The 19,861-nt window shown below is 36.8% G+C and overlaps 1 protein-coding gene across 7 annotated transcripts in view; it reads left to right on the top strand.

The window, feature by feature from the left end:
• MEIS2 (Meis homeobox 2) overlaps window positions 1–19,861 on the top strand; it is a 171,910-nt gene that overhangs the window by 19,920 nt on the left and 132,129 nt on the right. The window lies entirely within an intron of this gene.

The following is a 19,861-nucleotide window of genomic DNA, read 5'->3' as shown; positions in this document are numbered from 1 at the left end:
CAGTGATGGATATGTCGCTCCCAGACTTTAATTCCTATTTAATCTCTTTATGGGATATTTCAAATAATGAATATGGCAGTTTATGCATGAAAAGTGGGAAATAAATCTTTTTAAGGTTTAAAAACATGTGGTCTACAGGAAAGCACCAGGGAATAGTTTCGGTTTCATACTTTATGATACAAGGATTGTATACCTGATTTGTCAGATTCCTAGTTCAGTCACCAAAAGGGCCTGATCCAGTGAAGTCAGATGGAGGCTGTGGTTTTTCAGGACCTTTCAGGAAGTTCAGCACCTTTTAGGATTAGGTCTGGGGTGATAAGCTTGACTGTAAGTGAGAAGCCAGAGACAGGAAGCTACTTTTGGGTTATATAGCAGTAAAGGTAATAAATGAGCATCAAATCCAGTTTGCCTTCATACAAGTAGTTCATCTTTTTTCTTTTTTTCATGTAGCTACTTGTGCTGAATGAAGAGGATCTTTATATACAATACCTGAGGACTACTATCTAGGCCAATATCTTAAAGGAGTTTTGAGCCCTTTTTGTGATAGCTAGATGTTTGTCCCACAGATTTGTCCTCGATAGTTTTCTGGGGCAAAGACTCAATATCAGGTTCATGGCAAAGTCAGATGCTAGCTGAAATCACATGTATTAGTCCTAGGTTATGCCTCTGGGTTGATGCATGTTGGAAAAATTAGATGGCATATTTCTTATTTATATCTTTATGTAATATACAAATTTATGAAAGTAGCTCATAACAACAGGATGGACCTTCAGGCATTAAAACCACATAAAGCTTAGAACCAAACTCTAACAGGCAGAAAAGGAAAAAAAAAAAAAAAAAAGAGAGAGAGAGGGGTAACAGCAACAACAATAATAAATATTTTTAATAATAGGAATTAACATATTCATATGAAGTCTTGGAAGTTTAATATACTAAAAGTAATACTACAACTTTTTTTTTCCCTGTATGTATAGGTGAGCCTGCTGAGGCTAGCTAGCATGCATATTCATTATAACGATTCAGAATATATTTTTATTTCTTTGTATTTTTATATGTAAATCTATAGGGCACAGTTTTACTAGAAGAGAACTGTCTTTTGTAAGAAAGAAATTTCCTTATAGAAAGGTCCAAACATCCAGACTGTGAAAAATCAAACTTCCTAATGAATAATGTTTCACTGGAGATGCATTGTTTCAGAAGGCACAGCTCTCGTGAAGGTGAACTGTATGAAGTATGAAAAACTCTTAAAGAACAATGAATTTTTTCAGCTGAGGAAGATACAGGAAGAGAATAGCCCTTATTAATTCATCTTCTCCTTTCAAGTTTGAGGGGCCCATCCTTGTGTTGATATGTATGAGTAATTCCCATTAATGGTGATGGGAGTTACGCATGTGCACTGACAGAAGAATAGACCCCTTAGTGTTCAAAGCACATGAAATTTACATTTTTTCCATTGCTGTAATTGAGATGTTGACAAATTGGAGAATATTGATGAGCCTTTGTTTTAAGTATTTCTTGCCAAGTTTGTTTTATTTTTTCATGGTTTGAACAATGGTGTGGGTTCAGCAGCAAAGAATAATCAGGGTAGAGTAAAGATAACTTTGTATTTCAATACTTTGATGTGCCAATATGAAATAAATTGTCTTAGGCAAATGGAATATGCTGTTTTAATCATTAGCTATGCATGAAAGAAAAATTGATGTTGACATCTTTGCTGTAAAATCGTTGTAATGGGGCCTTCCTTACAATTCATTTTTGTAAAATTCATTTTGTACATTTTGCAGCAATTGAACAATCCCTGCACTGTGAATAGGCAGAATTCCCAGAAATACTGAGACAGTTGGCCCAGTAACTGCTGAGCTCACACTGCACACCACATGCACATTAACCATAATGATGCCAGAACCAGCTTAGCTAAATATAGTCACATTTTAGTATCCTCCCATCTTTTCTTTCCTTCTATTGCATGAACAAATACAGCTTCTTGCAGTTTTTGTTAGATTGGTGGGTTGTGGAAACATTTACATCCCTACTCACTATTCAGTAAGTAGCAGTAAAATTTCATAGTGAATCTTTGCTTCGCTATACTGTTTTCTAATAATCAGGCTGGTGGGAGCTGCAGATTCCTCACCATTTATTAAATTAAAGCTTAGGGTGTGGCAGATTTAAAATATTATGCATGTATTTAACATCCTCACTTCACTCTTAATTATTTTTAATCCATGAAGTTCTATTTATATTTAGGTATATACAATTAAATCCTCTATCAACATATAAGCATTAGAAAAGATTTACTTCCATTTTTGAATATGTTGTGCAGGGGTTTCAAATGCAGCCCAGGAAAACTCTGTCAATGGAATGTTTTCATAGTGGCAGTAATCTCTTTAAAATAACCCTAAATACAATATGACAGATGCCATCTGGAATAATCTTTTGCTAGTTCCTTTCAACTTTTATTTTTTCCTACAGCTAAGTTCATCTAAAACTGGTCCCTTACTCATGTGGTAAATGCAGTGGACTCTTTCCTCCCTTGTATGCACAAATGTTCAGAGAAAATAACTTAAGAGGTTGTTACTGTTGAGATGTTTGCCTCTGACTTCATGTTGCTGTTTTTCAAATGCGTGTGTTTATGTATATATTTGTTTATACATTTGTATTTCAAAATGGAAAAGGTAGGATTCCCCCTTAGGCTACTCTTTCCCTCTCAGATCCTACTCAGCCTAACCCAATTTGCCTCCGAATGTTAGATAACATCCCATTTGCTAAATTATAATTGTATGCTTGTTACAATATTAATGGTTTCATAATGCAATGCATTCAAACATACAGTAGCAAGTGCTTAAATGTCTTCCTGTGTTGTTACAGACTGACTAATTCCTTCCTATATGTGCCAAATTATTTGAAAGATCTAGTGTTGGAATCTAGATTTTTTTTTTAACTTAGTCGTGTAAAAGGATGTCTCTTGATGCCTGTTAGAGTTTAATTTAGAGTAGTAATTAAACTTGAATACTGCCTCATAAACAAAAGATAAACAATAAACCAGCCACATTCCCTGCTGTTTCATAGCTTTCTTTCCCAGATGTTTTAGCCTGATAATTTTTACACAGTGAACTACCTAGCAAAGAATGCTATGGACAGAGGTCAAAGCCTAGTTCTTTGTAATGAGTTTTTAAAAAACTTTTCTACAAATGAAGTACTGTAGAATTTTCCTTTGTGTAGCTGATAAAATTCTAAGATAGAGAAGGTCACTCAATTAATTGACTTAGCAATTCTCTCTGTCTTGTTTAAGATGGCACTAATTTAAAAACAAAACTTTTTTTTTTTTTCCTTTTTACTGTTGATGACCAAGGAATGTTGCTGTTCCTCAATACTACTGTGTATGGGCAGTATGTTAAAGTCTTCTGCCATCCTTAATAAATAAAAAGTACCTGTACGGGAGCTGCTCTCTCTCAATGTTGATTGTGAATAGCTATGGAAATGTTCATAGTGGAGCACTTCTAATGTTTTTAGATGCCGCCTCAGGCTGCTGGAGCTTGCCTGTCCATTTCTGGACCGCTCCAGTGTCAGCCATGATCTTTCTAATTGCCAGGTAGGAGTGGGCCGCTTGTCTGCAGAAGCCATGTTATTTTCACTGGGTGGGGTAATTACTGAAAGCTGAGAATAGCTGCACTAAAGACACAGGGATACTTTCATGATCCCATTAGCATAAGAGTGGGTAAATTATTCATGCCAAGTGAGGATTCTATGGGGAAAAGTATAGTTAATGCACATAGTTTTTAAATGTATCCCTTTCTGCTCTGAGACTAAATTCTTGTTGGATTCAGTTCTCAGACATTTACGGGAAAGCTCTAGTGGCATGTTAGACGCAGTTCATCTCTCTCTGTTTGCAGCGCTCTCAATAGAGACCATCTGGCAAAGAGCCAAAAGGTGATTAAACAAAATGATCAGCTCTTGTTGCTGTGTTACATGTCCAATACTCTGGATTAAAAAACATGACCCACAACAGTCGGCTAACATCATCTCTTTTTTTTTCCCTTTTTTCCCCCCCCCTTCCCTTCCCCTGTAAGAATTCAGATGGTCCACAAATGTCTATGCCATCTTTGTGTCCTTATGGCCCATAATCATGAACAGGTTGTGCAAATGGCTCTTTCTGTAACACGGTCTGTTCCAGCAGCATAGAAACATTTCATATTAATTGGGTCAGTCTAATGTTCATAATGACATGGGGAAAAATTACCCAAATGTGTTCTTATAGTAAACACTTAAAATGTGTCTTTCTGCTATTAGAAAGTGAAATTTGACATCAGGCTCATGTGGCTGATTTATTTTTTAAGGCTGAAGAAAATCAAAGCATGACACTGTCATCTGCTGAAAATAGTTTAAAGTCCCTTCTAAGCAAACAAAAAGGAGAGGGAGGGGGAATGAGCTGTGGTTTAACACCACAATCAGGGATGAATTTACAGTGCTATTCAGAAGAGTACTCCCTTATCATAAACAAGCTGATAATCACACTGAATCTAACTCCCAATTAGCTCTTTCCTCACTCGCAGAGATCAGCATACATGTTCTCCTTAAGCCATGATATGTTGCTGTTGAGTCAGACAGAACATTTGTATACCTTATGTCATATTCAGAATTTAAGGATTAATGCTATATATTTACCAGAAAACCCAGCTAATCAGCAAGGTAATTTTTCAAACCAATCACTTCAATGTCTGAGTTAAGGTAAAAATGCCAAGACTGTGAATAGGGGACATATGTATCTTATCTTTTTGGGGTTGCACCAAATGCCAAGTACTAGCGTAAATTCAACAGAAACCAGACATTGTTGGAAAGTAATTAAAGAAATATTGAAATTAAACCTACCATATGAGTGAAATATTTGTAGGCCTGCTTTGTTGCGTACATAGCAATTTGCATGGAATTGAACAGTGTTTTTCTTTCTCTTGCTTCCTGAGCTGTACTTTGCTAAAAACCATGGAGGAGTCACCTCTGTGTATTCAGTATCAGGATCATCTTTGTACCGAGAATGCAGTCCAAAATCAGCAGGTTTACTTAAATGAGAAATTTATTTAAAATAAACAAATAAAGCCTTCAAACCTATGCCAAGAAAAATCAAATTCCACTTTTGAAATCTAAAAAGACCTACAGATGCTGTCAGCTCTCCTTACTGTGCAAGGTGAAAGCAATAGGTAAAAGCTGCAGATGTGTCCGGAGTGCTCCTCGGGGTAGGAGGGGGGGGGGAAGCGAGGCTCCCCCGGCATCAACACTGTGTGGCAGATGAAAGGGACCCACATAGCCTTGGGGGTCTTAAGGCTATTACAGGGCAACTCATGCTCTGTTATCATGCTGATTTTCAATTGATTTTTGGCTGTACAGTACTTGTTGAAGGCCCTCTGGAGTATCAAACACTGCATTATGGCACTACACATTGTAATACGTGTGCCTTTTGTCTTACTGTCTTTACTTTGCCTGTGATAACCATTCTGCAATTGCTCCGGCATCTGAGGATGTTTTATATCTGTGGAAGAAGAACAGGTGAAAGAAATCTGACGGCCATTTTTAGTTGTCTCTTAATGTGGTGTGACATCTTTGTTCATAGTTCTAAATTTTCAAATCAAAATGATTTTAAATGACTACAAAACCTTGTTTTTAACTATACAATTACTTCTCATTTAAGTGACTTATCACAAGGTACCAATCAACCCAAGTCTGAGGTCTAAATATAATGTCTTCTTTCTCAAACTTGCTGTATGATTCCTTACGTAACTGGTATTAAAGACTGTAAAATAGGAGCTGAAGTTGCAGTTATCTTTCCATAGGCTGAAGTGAGTAATTTCACCAACTTTCTAGCTTCTCCTTTCTTCACTTAAATGATTGCATCTCTCAGGCAGGTTTTTCTTTCACTGAAAATCAAGTGATCTACACATAAGCCTTGATAGGCTGAGTATTTTTAAAATCAGATCACTAGCTAAAGATTTGTGATATTGTCTTCAAAATAAGTGCTTACCATTTAAACCAGCATTTTCTACTACACTAGCTTGTGTAAATCCTCACACATACACTGAAAGATGTGAATGAATGTTTAAAAGTCTTTACAAGAATAAAAATGTACATGTGAAAATGCATGCAGAAACTTAGACTTGCAGTTTTCTGGTCTAAATTAGCACGTGGTGTTATGGGAATTACAAGAGAGAAGTATAGCTAGTTGTATGTGCCTGCAGCCTTAACTACCTTGCTAGCTGCAGGCCTGATCCAAAGAACAAGCACGATCACCAGGAAGACATCTGTTATTTCGGTGCCCTGCCTGTATTTCCTCATTTTGTTGCCATGAGGTAAGGATATAGATATCTGCTCAAGAGCGGCATCTGCAGAATTGAATTCAGTAGGGCCCTGTGTAAGTTGCTCTCCGTTGTGCTTTCTTCCCCGTCTGTACAATGGGCACAAGCATAATTAAATGTTACACAAATGCTATGAATTGGTCATTTGTTCATCTGTTGAGCAATGGACTGCTCTTATAGTCCAGGAATGCAGGGTTATGTAGAAAAATCAAGTATGTTCTAATATTGGCTTTTATCAATTTCATAATGGCAGCACTGTGTATACTGTATTTGTAAATTGTATTGTTTATTTAAAAAATTTCCCTTTTTTCAACAAAGGTGAAAAGAGGTGAATGAAATACTCATGATATTTAAATTCGTATTTTTTAACGTAATAAGACTTAAGTGAGTAAAGAAAGATGATATGGATCACATCACCAATTTCTAAATGATATTTATATAAACACGAGAAGTCTAAAGTGATACTTCTAATGTTTTTTAAAAAAAATATTCTATCATTACGTGTATATCTTCCTTTTGTATTTTTTTTTTAATTATTTTCTCCCCACAAACAAGTACAGTAAACATAGACCAAGGAATACTTGATTTGTTGCCATTTAGGTGTTAGGGATCCAAGGGTAATATTGGCTTAGAACAAGATTGTGCAATGCACAGTATTTTTTTTTTCCTCAAGGATTTCCTTACTGCTCTAGAGCTACAGAACAGATTGTGATGTTTAGTGACCTTGCACATCAGTAGTTCTGTCTTTTAAACATGGACATTGATTTTTCTTATCCTGGCATGAGAAGATCTAGCATACCCCCTGCTCTGTTGCCTAAGAGCTTTCAGCATGTACGCAGGCAGTGGTGGCTAAGAATGAAGGCTTAAGGCATCAGAATTGGCAGAGGTATCATAAATAGTATGCTTTATATTTTTTGTTAACTATGAAAAACTGAGTATCCTTTTTGCTGGAGGGTAGAGGGGGATTTAAAATATTTTGTGTAACTATTTTATTATTATTATTGCTTTTAGTCTTAACAAACATACCAGTCTAAATTTAGTCACTTGGTTTTCCACAGAACTTAGAATAACATTTCAAAATGCACTGACCAGGAGTCCTGCTCATAGGACCAAAGATCTGTCTTTTGTTTATGGGCCAGTGGTGGACTTTCGACGAAAGGTTTGAAGAGAGGCAGTGAGAATCAGTTGAAAGCAGTTCTTCCTGCCCAGAGGGATAAAGCGGAAGGCACTGTTCCCTTAAGAACTTTATCCATCTTGTGTGGAAATCAGTAGCAATAGTAAGGGTGCTACTGCTTTCACATACACAGAATTTGAGTCAATCCACACAAACAAAAGCAAAGCATTATTCTTCTGTGTTTAAAAACACACATGAACATACACACACACAAAACCTCTTTATTTTTGGTCAATTCACATAGAAAGTACTGCCACTATGACACACAAGTTCTGCAGCAAGACAGCTATGAGGCTTAATTCTTCCTAATACTTCTGATCAAAATTTCATCATGCCTTACATTTTAAGGGACAAATAGTACCAGCTTTTTATTTGCTTATGAAAGTTTTGAATTATTTTTTTTCCTCTAGGATTTTTAAATGTTTAGTTGAGTTTTAGAGGAAAATATAATTATGTTTTTATTTCAGTTCATTTTTTTGAAATACTAACTGTTTCACATCAGTGGGAGATAATTTACTTATGCAGTAAAGTTGAAATTACCTTTAAGGAATTTGACTACTGCTGTTTGATTGCACTTTATATAGTAACTCACCATGCATACAGGTATGTATGGATCTGGAGGAAGTAAATGATTCTTCGTTTTCTATTCTTACATATGGTCAGCTTTTAAGTGACAGCTGTAATGCTCAGCTATCTTTGTGTTGTATGTGAATTCACCTTTATCACAGCATTAGGAGCAAACGAAGGGAAATTATCAGGTGGCAGAGTGGTACAATGGCTCAGGTGTCCCTATTTCTGCCTACAGCCAGTGCAGTCAGCACAGTGAGACAAAGTGTTTTCCCTGTGTTCCCCTGACTTCCCAGCTGCTCCAACTCTCAAATCCATTGCAAACCCTTGATCTTACACAAGCTAGCCTAGACTACAGGCTGCATAACTTGTTGAAAGAGCTCAAATTATGTTATGGATGGTTACCTGTGTACACTCTTGGTACTATACATTCCTTATTCACAGGCTATGTTTGGGGTCTTCTGCTATCTTGTATAAACAGAGCACTTGCTGTTACTGACGAGGATTGATGGTGCAGCCAAGGGAGTGAGTGAGGGGAATTCAGCAAATTCTCTATTAAGATGTGATTTGTACCATGACATTTTTTAACAATCCCTGCATTTAATTCTTAAGTAAGTAAAGAGGGCTCCTCCTTATAATCTTGCATTATGCCCACCAACTTATTGTGGCCACACGTGTTTAAGCAATTATATTTGTTTAAACTTTCCTTGGGCTTTTTGATATGCAGCTGTGAGTTGGTCATACCTAGATTTAAGGCAGACCCCATTGGCAGAGAGTTCAGCAGAAGTGAATATAGCAAATAAAAGCACAGAATTTTATTGCAGGACTTAGTGCTAAGCTTTTAAATTATTTACGAATGTAAAATTCAGAAATTCGCATGAATTCCTTGTCTAATTTTACACTCCTGCCTAAAAAGGGTGGAACATTGCTTAAATAGCACAAATCAGAGTTTTTCAGCTTGGAGCTTCCTTCCTAATTCCTCCCACCTCAGATTTACCACTTACTGATGGCTCTCCATTTCGTGGAACTCCTGACCCTATACATCTGCTAAAGGGGATAGTTCAAGATGAACACAGACTCCTACTCAGTACGACTGCAGTGTTCTCTTAGCTCCTACTAGATGCTTGAACAAGCATAGGGCTTAAATGAAATCCTCTAGCTGAGTCCAAATCTGCTCTTATTTAGGGACTAATCCAAAGCCTGTTAAATCAACAGAAAGATTTTGGTTGACTTCAGTGAGCTTTGGATCAGGCCCTTTCTTGCTAATACATCTGAAATCAATGGAGCTACATTGGGCTTCTGCCAATAAAACAGAGAAGAGAAGAAAGGAAAAGGAAAAAAAAAAAAAAGTGATTGTCCTCCTTAATTTATGTGGTACCTAATGCAGTGAGGTCCTGGTGCTGAAGCAGTGCTCCCAAGTGTTTCCCTGATACAATAATAATTTTTTTGACCTGATTACATCACATGGTGCTCATGGATTCCCAGCCAGCTGGGTAAATAATTCAATTGTTTAAAACACCTAGGTATGCTGTGCATCGACCTCATGCCCAAGCATTCTTTCAGTCTTCCAAATGCTTCATATCAGACAATTTCTTGCTAAACATTAAAAGGGAGGGAAATATTTTTTTATTTCAGGGCAAAACAATTACTTTTCATATTTTTATGCTATCAGGTTGTAAAGAAAGCTGTTTAAAATGAAAAACAGTTCACAGAACATGGAAAACTTAATGAGTGTAGTTTCTACTGTCAGTTCACTGCCTTGAGAAAATTATTAAAGCCTTGTGCCTTCTCTACAGTCAAAAGGCTTTTTATCATTTCTTTATTACTACCTTTTACTTTTATTTCTATTTCTCAGAGTTAAACTGAAGTACAGATTATGATTTGTCACTTGTTAACTGGTTAAATGAAGGAATTAGCATTTTGGAGATGGCAAATATTTTTAGTCAAACAAAGGCAAAGGATGAAAAGATCCTATGTGTACATCAGTGTATACCTTCCACTTTTAGAAGTACCTACAGCAACCAAAGTAGGACCTCAGTCTGGCAAGAACTTACACATTGCTTAACTTCATGTACAGCAAGTCCTCATATTGAAATAAAGAGGCTCACAGTAGAGTTAATATTGACCATCTCAGCCTTTACAGGATTTGTGCTTCAGTGATGAAATAACACTAGGAAGGTGATAGTTCATACAAATGTGAAAATACAAAATCCATACAAATCCAGCTGAACGACACTCTTGGAATCCTGTTCTCTGTAAGCATTTCAGTTATGTAATACATGTGAATACTGGGAGTTCCTTCTCAAAAATTACTTAAAGAAAAAGTCCCTAATTATGTTTTCAATAGGCTTTTTCATTCTGTTCCTAAACTACAAATGTTTTCCTTAAAGAGAAAGCTAGTAAATTTTGTTTGTTCTAACTTACTAGATTTTGATTAAATTTCATGTGCTTCTGAGTCCATACACTTAAGATTCATTTTGTGTATTCAGACGCTTAATTTCTTCTGTGCAAAACATCTGTTACTATGTGAAAGTGCGTTTGAGTAAGAAAAGATTCCTGGTTAATAATTTTTTTTTGGTGTGTGTGTGTGTTAAATTTAGACATATTTTTCCAGATAAAACAAAGCATTAATTAAGTCTAATGCTTCTTAATATTCTTGCTTGTCTTCAACAGTGCTTTACCCATTTTGCCTAAAATAGTAGATTCCCTTAAGTTTAAAGTATTGCTTGTTTATTTTTTGATTTAGAAATCACCAAAATGCTTAATGCATTTAGCCATCTTTCGCTTTACAGAAACAAATAAGCTGATCTGTGCTAGCATCTCAGCTGACTTTACAACATGGTACCTTTTCATGTACAAAGATGACTGCAGCACTTATACTTCAGTTCAAGAGAGAAGCAACAATGTAGTTTTCCATTAAAAACAAAACAACAACAACAAAAAACATAACAAAGATTATCTTCATATTGAGTATTTTTTAATGTTTTGATTATTTTATTACTTTCTTTCAGTGTGATTAAGGGACCATATCTGAATTTCCCTGAAGTTCACAAACTTTCTTTAGTGACCTTGAGTTAGATGTAGCTGATAAATTTTCTGCCATGCATATCTGCAATGATAGATGAAACATGTTTGTTTAATTGTGAATTGGTTGTCTTAATTATTTTCCTAAGATAGATCTTATTATTCTTAATTGCAGCTTTGACCATACTTTGGCATAAAGTTCTGTCTATGACAAGATTCTTATGAAAGAAGGGTTTTATTGCTTTTCTTCTTTTTTCTTTCTCCTTTTATTTTTTTTAATTATTCATTCATTCTATTAATCTATAACTCAGGCTCAGCTGCAGATTTCCACCTTTTTTAGTTTGTTTTCTGATTCTGAATTTGGGCAGTTACATGTTTCACAGTCAGACCTTTCTAATCTGGTAATTCATCAGTAACTTTCAGAGTTTGGTTTCAAACTCCTCTCTGCTGTCTTGTAAACTAATCCTACAGTCCTAGGACCACCAAAGAGAATGTCATTTTAGCTCGAAGTCCACACTGTCAGAATTCAGGTTTACTGTATGCCAATTAACCCTCCTTTAAGCTCTTCCAAATGGCTATCAATCTGGTTTGTTTAAAAGAAATAAGCTGTCCTTTTATTTTAGAACTAGTAACTAATTTTACATCTTTCTAAAGCAATTTTCTGCATTCTTACCAACTTCACCGATGTGAATGTAAAGTACACAATAGGTCAAATTCTGACTTCAGTGGGAGTTGATGGGAGTGCAGTCTGTACATCTGAAAGCAGAATTGATTCAATCTTTGTGTGCCTGTGCAGAAAAAAAAAATAAATAAAAAATCTTATCTCTATATAATTTGTCTTCATATAATCAGAGAATATATGTTTGAGTTTGTATTTCATGTTATTTTCTCTGACTACCTTACATGAGCTCAGAAGAGATACTTATGTTCTTAACAAGGACGTGTGTATATATATATACATTTCTTCCCTTGTTTATTCACATATAAACATTTTGCATGCTTCCTTAGAGAATTTCCTTGTAAGGTTCAGTTGTTCTTGAGACTGAGAACTTGTCTAGTGCATAATTTGTAAGCTATGCAGAGAGCACCCTCCAGCTGAGGCAAACCTGAGAACAACTCGTTTGGACCTGGATTTTTTATTTTTTATTTTTATATTTTTATTTTGCTTGCCTCTGTAGTGGTCTTGGATATAAGGCTCCTACTCTGAGCTGTGGCTGTAATGAGCGGGGTACACCCATATGTGTCCAGATGTCCAGTGGAGGATCCATGTATCAGTTTTCTGTTCTGGTCTTCTGGCAAACAGCTGTCTGTGATAACATGCTACATTTTATTTTAGATCATTTGAGAAGGATTTTGCTTCTGAACACAAAAAACACACAATACCCTCTGCTCCATTGCCTTCTCAATGTTCATTGGCTACTCTTGTACTGGCTGTTGTATTTAATGGAAGCAGGGTGTAACACGTATGGCAAAATGAGATGATCTCCAAAAGAGAAGGGAGAATGTCAGCTACACTTCGGGCAGGAATGCTGTGGTTAAATTAAGCCAAAACTCTAGATTTTCGCTTGTGTGCTTCACCTTAATGCTGAGTACAAGCTGTATGTCACACGTTCAGAAGAAAGACTTTTCATTTGTACCAAGCTTTTATGGTTTAAATACCTGACTCAGAAGCTTTGTTCTACTCAGATGTTACTTTTTCTGCCCTTTTATAGTGGTCCCTTAAACAATTTCATACCTAGTACCTTTTTTTAAGACTGCTATGGATATGAAATATTGACATCTCAAAAAGGAAAACAAAAAAGGGATTTTTCAAACTTTTTTAGGCCTTTAACATAGCATTATAATATTTCCTCCTGAGGGAGGAGGGGATCTCTCTATTAGTTACATTAAGTAACCATAAAGGTGTGGGTTTTTGTTGTTGTGTTTGTTTGTTTGTATAGTATGGTAGAGAAAATAGTAGGACATAGCTGGGGAGGATTAAAGCTTTTAAAAAGTGAATTTTGTAAAATCTGGGGCGTGGACAAAGATTTGTCAAATTTTGCTTGAATCAGCCTTCGTCTGCTATGAGAAACGGTAGGTCTGTAGACAGGCTATGGCTTTTGTCACGTCCAGGGGAATCCACTGAATCTTGGCCTTCATTTAGGATTCCCTCCTGATGAGCAAATTCCCATGACCGCTTTTGAAGCTTTAAAAGCTTTGGTTTTGTTTTAAAAGGCCTCTGAGCACAGGCAATGTTTTCATAGGCATTTAGAAACAAAAAACTGAGCTTTTAAACCTTCAAACGTCGCTGTGGGGATTCACTTCACTTCTCAGCAGACCAAGTCTGAGATAACACCTGCAAGAAGTGTGTGTATGAGCGTGTGGATTTTGTGAAAATCGTGATGCATGATCTCTACTGACCCACAAACGTGACAGTGTGTGTGCGTGTGTATACATCTTATTGTTATGTTTCACTGCTATTCATTTTTAAGAGCAAACTATTATTTTGGTTCTGTGGAATGGCTGATGTGGGTAAGCCTATTTTGTTTTTAGATAGCTTTTCTTTCTTTTCCCAATATATCCTCTGAAGCAAATGCTAACAAATGCTCTTCAGAAGAACAGACTATGTGAAAGTCCCTGATTACGTTTCACTATCAAAAGGGTGTGTTTGTTGTTGTTGTTCTATTTGGTTTTGCCTCAGCCTTACTTTTCTCTTTTACAGTTAACATTACTTGTGCGGTAAAAGGTGGTATTTTGTGAGTACGTGGGTCACAGCATATCTAAACCCGATTGTCATATTAGAAATCCCAGAATCACAGAAGGATTGTGTTGGAAGCAACATTAAAGATCATCCAGTTTCAACGCCCCTGCCATGGGCAGGAACACCTTTCACTAGACCAGGTTGCTCAAATGTATGATAGAAATGAGCAGACAAATCATAACAACAGTCAAATAACAGCAGTATTAATTTGCACTTCTTTTCAATTACATTTTGTTGCATCTTAAATACCATAGGTGATTTTTTTTAATATTTTGGGGGGAAGGGTAAGGGAGTTCTTAGAATTAAGAGTAGATGCTAAGCAAAGATATTAACACTGCTTTTCTTCTGTCCTGTGCTGTTCTCAAAACACCTGTTAAAACAAATATGCACATATTTTGGGATTGATGATACTAACTGGCAAACTTGGCACCAAATCACCTGCTGAAACTAAAATGTTGATGCAGAACATGTGCTTAACTTAACAGTCCATAACCCTGTTTTCAGAACATTGAAATACCTACCCCGAGGAAAGCTCATAAAACTAAGGTCTTTAAAGTTTGTAGATTAGACCAATGAAGCTGCAGTCATTTTTAAGAGCGTGTGTCTTCATTGACTCCCATTAATTCAAGATGGCCAACTGTGTGAAATAAGAGATATAAAAGTACTGAAGGGCATTTTTTGAAAGTGTGCTTTCCATAGGTTCAGTGATTAAAGGAATGAGCAGAAAAATGATGCCTGGAAAAGCAAGCAGGAAGCATTTGGAAGGACTATATATTGCAGACAGTTCTGAAAGAATCTCAGCTCAGTTTCTGAGGGTATTTAATTGAGCTTTTTACAATACATAATGCTTAATTCTTCTAGAAATTCCCAGTGCCCTTAAGATTCTACTGTTTAGGATTAGATTGAGTAATTTGGAATATCTGTAGCTGTGTTTCCCCGTGTGTAACATTCCAGCCATGTCTGTCTTACTTTACTGTTAAATATGTAATTTATAACTAGATAACAATCCTGATAAGCTTGTTTGAATCCATTCTAGAAATAAATTGTTTTGTATTGTGTGTGATAGCTTCAAGCTGCTTTATAGTAACTGTCCTCAACAAGGAAGGAATCTTTGTTATATTATTCATCTGGAGGCACTTGAAATTAAAAAGCTGAGCTACTATAGCAACTAGGACCTATTTTTTTGAAGTGTTCCTGGAGAAATAAACTTTCTGCACCAGGCAAACCTGAATTTGTAATAAATGTATGAACACACATCATTTTTCTTTTTGCACTTGTCCACACAGCGTGCATGTTTGTTTGTTACTTTTAAACAGAAGAAATTAGAATAGGATATATTAAACTGAATAGGATTTTCATCTTTAAATTTTTCTGGCTGCCCAACTTTTCTGACAATTTGCTTGCTATCTTCCATTTCACAAAATGCTTGCATTTTTTGCCTCCAGACTATATTCTTTACTGTTATACACTTTGGAATATAGTACTTTCATTTCTCTCCTTTCTCTCTCTCTCTTTTTTTTTTCTTCTCCCCTGGAATAAACCAGAAGCATCTTCTTGTGCAGGGTAATGTGACAGAAAAGGAAAAAAGAATACTTCATCAATGAATTGTGGAGGGTGGGGGGGCAGACTGTTTTTTCTGTGTTCCTTACAGTTTTTGATAATTGAACAAAACAGGCGAAAGAAACAAGTTGCTCTTAACAAGGAAATTATTTGGAAGTGCAACGTGTTTACATATCTCAATGAGAACAATGCATTGTTAGCTGTGACTGCATGCATCACATGATGCAACCTTTTGACAACCGAGTGTCTGTTGGAGACATCTGTGAAGGGTGACCTTTCACCCTAAGGAAGAATGCTCTGAAGGTGGGGAATGCAGTTATCTGTCCTGGCCCACCGTGCAGAGGCTGCCCACTGCCACCCTCGCAGCCGCCTGCTTACGTAGCTCTTAAATACAGATCAGGTGAGCCAAAACTTAGGTTGTCCTGAAAAAAATAGAAAAAAAGGCAACTTGCTTTTACCTTGCTGGGAAGGCAGAAGTTAAGTCAGGGACCTCAGACAGTATGAGATCAGAGTGAGACCCTTAACCTTTATGTAGTCCCATTAACTAATAAGTCACCTGAACAGGAATTGCTAATGTCTGATGTGCCTGCCACTCCTTCAGATCATTTACTTCTGTCAATGACTTGTTACCAGTGTTCTGGAAGCCAGTATATATGCAGCACGCAGGTTCAAATTATAAATTGCAGTATACAGGCACAGGAAGTACCAGCCTTTTTAGGCAGTGGGAAAGGAGAGGAGGAGGGCTTGAGTGGATTGAGGAAGAAACAATAATAATAAAATACATTAATCTGAAAATATTCTCAGTGCTTCTGAGTTTTGTAGAAAAGAAAAATCCCGTGCCCTGGCTCTAATTTGAGAAACTTTCTGTTATCTTGCTCATTTTCATTCACAAGCTTTGATTTCCTAGTACAGGTGACTCTTTGAACAGCAACAACATGTTGGCAATTGCTGCTTCTTGTAGTGTTGTGCTGTGCTGCTGTGTTTACAGTGGTCGTTCACAGACAGCCACCGGCTGCCTTTTGGTCAACAAGGACCCACATCCCTCTTGTTATAAGTGAAGTGGTGGTTTCTTGTCTCACGTGGCTGTAGTGCTTTTTGAATGTGATTTTTTTTTTTTAAACTTAAATATATGTGTATATATATATATATGTATAAGTATCTTTGGCTGCTAAAACAAAGCTGCAAATATTGCTTCCCAAAAGGTGGAGCAGCTTGAAGAAAACAGGTTACTCCCCCCGCAACACCCTTTAGTCCCACAGAATGACTGCATGCTTCAGCACGGATTTCACTGCTAGTTGGATCCCAGGAGGCCTTATTGAGTGCAGCACTGCTCAGGGAGTTGCAGCTGTATAAAGTGGGGGGGGAAATGTAGTTTGTACGAATTGTTCTTTACCTTGGTTTGGGTTCAGAATGGCAGCTGCACTCCGACTTTGTGTGTGACAGCACAAAGGACAGCAAAAGTGAAAAGCAAGTCAGCAAGTAGAGAGACAAAAGCAACGATCAGCTAATACAGCTCCACATGGCCTAACTAATTTATGAGAAAAAAAACGTTCTGTTCATTGGATCAGCACTCTGAGGAGGCAGGTGGAATTGTAGGAAGTTTTCATTGAGTCTCTGGAGCAAGTAAGGAAGCCACTAGAGATTCTTCTCAGTTTGAACTTTATCAGGGTCTACGCTTAATCAATATGGTATTGGAAAAAGAATTAATTACTAAAGCAGAATAAAACAGCTGCATTTTAAACTAAGGATCCATCAATTCAGTAATCTTCCAGTTACAGGCTAGGTGCCGTGAGGATCATTTTGACTCCATGTAATGAGGAACTGAGGGAGTTTCCTCATGAACAGGCTGGGAATTCACATTAGCCTATTTCAGCTATTTGTCATCAGTACAACTCATTTCTCCCCTTCTGAATTACAATTTGTATTTGATATAATGTCAAACCCACAAAATTCCCATATTCATGGAACTGAAAGCATTAATGCGGAAATCATTGTCACCATGAGAAAAAGTCTTAACCTTCCTGAGCCTCTTTATTCTATAGGCTGCGGCTTGAGTGGTTTCATGCCGGACATACCTCTATTGTGTTCATTGTGAGGGTCAGGGACCTGCCTGTTGAAGAAGCAGTAATTTGAACACAGCCTGTAAATGTTTCATCTGTAATTTCCATAATGGTGAATTTCAAGGAGGGCTGAGAAGGGTTATGGGAGATGAATTAGGTTTTTAGTGAGCTCATTAGGAAGCCAAACAGAGTTTAGACAGCAAGGCGGTGAGTGTGGCTGTAATCAGTTCTGCTCGCTTTGTTCTCTGCCTTCGGGACATTTTTTGAAAACTTCATGGCAGGGGCTGATGAGAATATACTGAGCAGAGGCTGCAATCTGATGGTTGACTTGTTGATTTGTAAACCTCTTAATTCATTTTTTGTTCAATTTAATCTTTTCTTTCTTAAGGAAAATTAGTTGAATGTTAGCCCTCTTTGCACTATTCACCTCTTAAATTATGCTCATTTTGAGGAGCTTGTTATGCCTGAATAAACATGAAATGACTTGGCATTTTCCCATAAGAGGCACACCCATTTTAATACCATGTATTTACCATTCCTGGAAATGTCTCATTAACTTCTGAAAATCTGTGAGCATGATATTTTTGGGCTACTGTAACACACCTCTTGGCAGTCACAGAAGGCAGTTTGGTTAATGCCTCATAATATCCATTTTTATTCTCAACATGAAGAAAGACTCTCTATAGAAAATTGATGCAGTTTGCTCTGCTAATTTTCATGCTCATTCCAATTAATTTAACATGACCCAGATTTTCTTCCTCGGGCTCATCCTGACTAATTAGTAAGGCAACACCTAGAACAAGTTCTGTTTAATAACATTGAGGAACACTAGTTGTGAGTGATTTTGATGCTAATAAAGATATTCACTGATGGGACAGATATTTGATGTCAATTATGGTATGTAATTTAGAAGTCCCAATGTGCTGGATAGAGTATAGGAAGGCTGGCAAATCACTGTGGGAGATAATTTTTTTTTTTTTTTTTTTTTTTGAAGACTTCCAAAGCACCTAGCTGTCCTCAGGGACCAATTAGGGTTTTGTTTTGTTTTGTTTTGTTTTGTGTGTGTTTTTTCTTGGTACAACTAGTGGTATTGTCAACTAATTCCTCAGTAATGGGGTGGTGCTGCTACAGAAGTACAATCTGTGAAGCACCAACAGCTAGGGTCCAGGCCTGACTTATTTACTGAACCCTATCACATATGGGAAAAGCAATCATGGGTATCAGAAAACAACACTGGTTGAAGACAAGAGGATGACCTACTCATTTTCTTGATTTAGCTTCTCATTCTTTTTCTTTGACCAGATGAATCAATTTGGTAAGAAATAAATAGGGTTGGAAAAGAGGCTTCATTATTGCTTCATAAATGAATTATGGATGCTGGAATTTCTTATTTCAGAAAAATGGCCCCAGATCTGTACTTCATGTGATAATTCTCTCCTTCACTCTGCAAACCAGGGAGAAGTTATCTGTATCAAAACATGCAGGGCTAGTGCTTATGTAAGTGTCCTCACTGCAGAGCCTGGCAATATGCACAGGTCCTGATCCCTCAGAGCTCTTTGCCTCATCCCTGGGAAAACCAATTAGCTTTTTGTATATTGTCCATGCTGACAGCACCACAGAGTATGCAGCAGGTGAAGAGGGAGTTCCAAAGAATATTTTGTCATTGAGTTCACTGGAAGTAGAAACAGGAAAGGATAAATCCTGTTTTTTACAAGACCTCTCAGAACAAATTTCCATTTATGCCCCAGGAACCAGATATGAATAAAGACCAAATGAGAATACTATTAACACTTCAGGATTTTGATCAGCCATAGATAAAAAAAGCCTGTGTGGTCTCTTTGCTGAAGTTACTGCACTAAGATCTGCTTTTGCTCCTAGTATTGTAGATGAAAATACTCTTCTTTAGCCAAAGGAGAAAAGAAGTGAGGTGTCTTTATGCATCTATTTTGTCACAAGTACTTATGTCCAAGAAACTGAGTTCTAACAGAGTAGTTAAGGACTTAAAGAGCATGTTCTGTGACATTTTAACCCTTTAAGATATGCGTTTTTTGATGAACATGAAATAGTAAACACAAGAACCATACTCAAATTTGAAAAAAATGTAGTGCTTAAATGAGCACAGGAGTGCATTGACAAGTTTGTCTTAAAAGCAATAATATATAACTTTCACTTATTGAAGAACCACCAATTGCTATCAAAAGGAATTTTGTGTATTACTTTTAAAGCAGTTTTCATTGAAAGCTATGTTCCTTGCTCATTTAAGCACTTTTGAACTTTTGAAAATCCTTATCCCTAAAAGTTTTCCAAAGATCTCTTCTTTGTGAGCCCGTAACAGAAAAGGGAATAGAATATCTTGCTTTAGATAAAATGCTCCAATGCTATTAGCATCTCAGTC

The sequence above is a fragment of the Aythya ferina genome, assembly GCF_964211825.1.
Source record: "Aythya ferina genome assembly, chromosome: 5".
In the NCBI taxonomy this organism is placed as follows: domain Eukaryota; kingdom Metazoa; phylum Chordata; class Aves; order Anseriformes; family Anatidae; genus Aythya; species Aythya ferina.
Note: the sequence above shows the minus strand (reverse complement) of the source record. Positions and strands in the feature narration are given on the sequence as shown.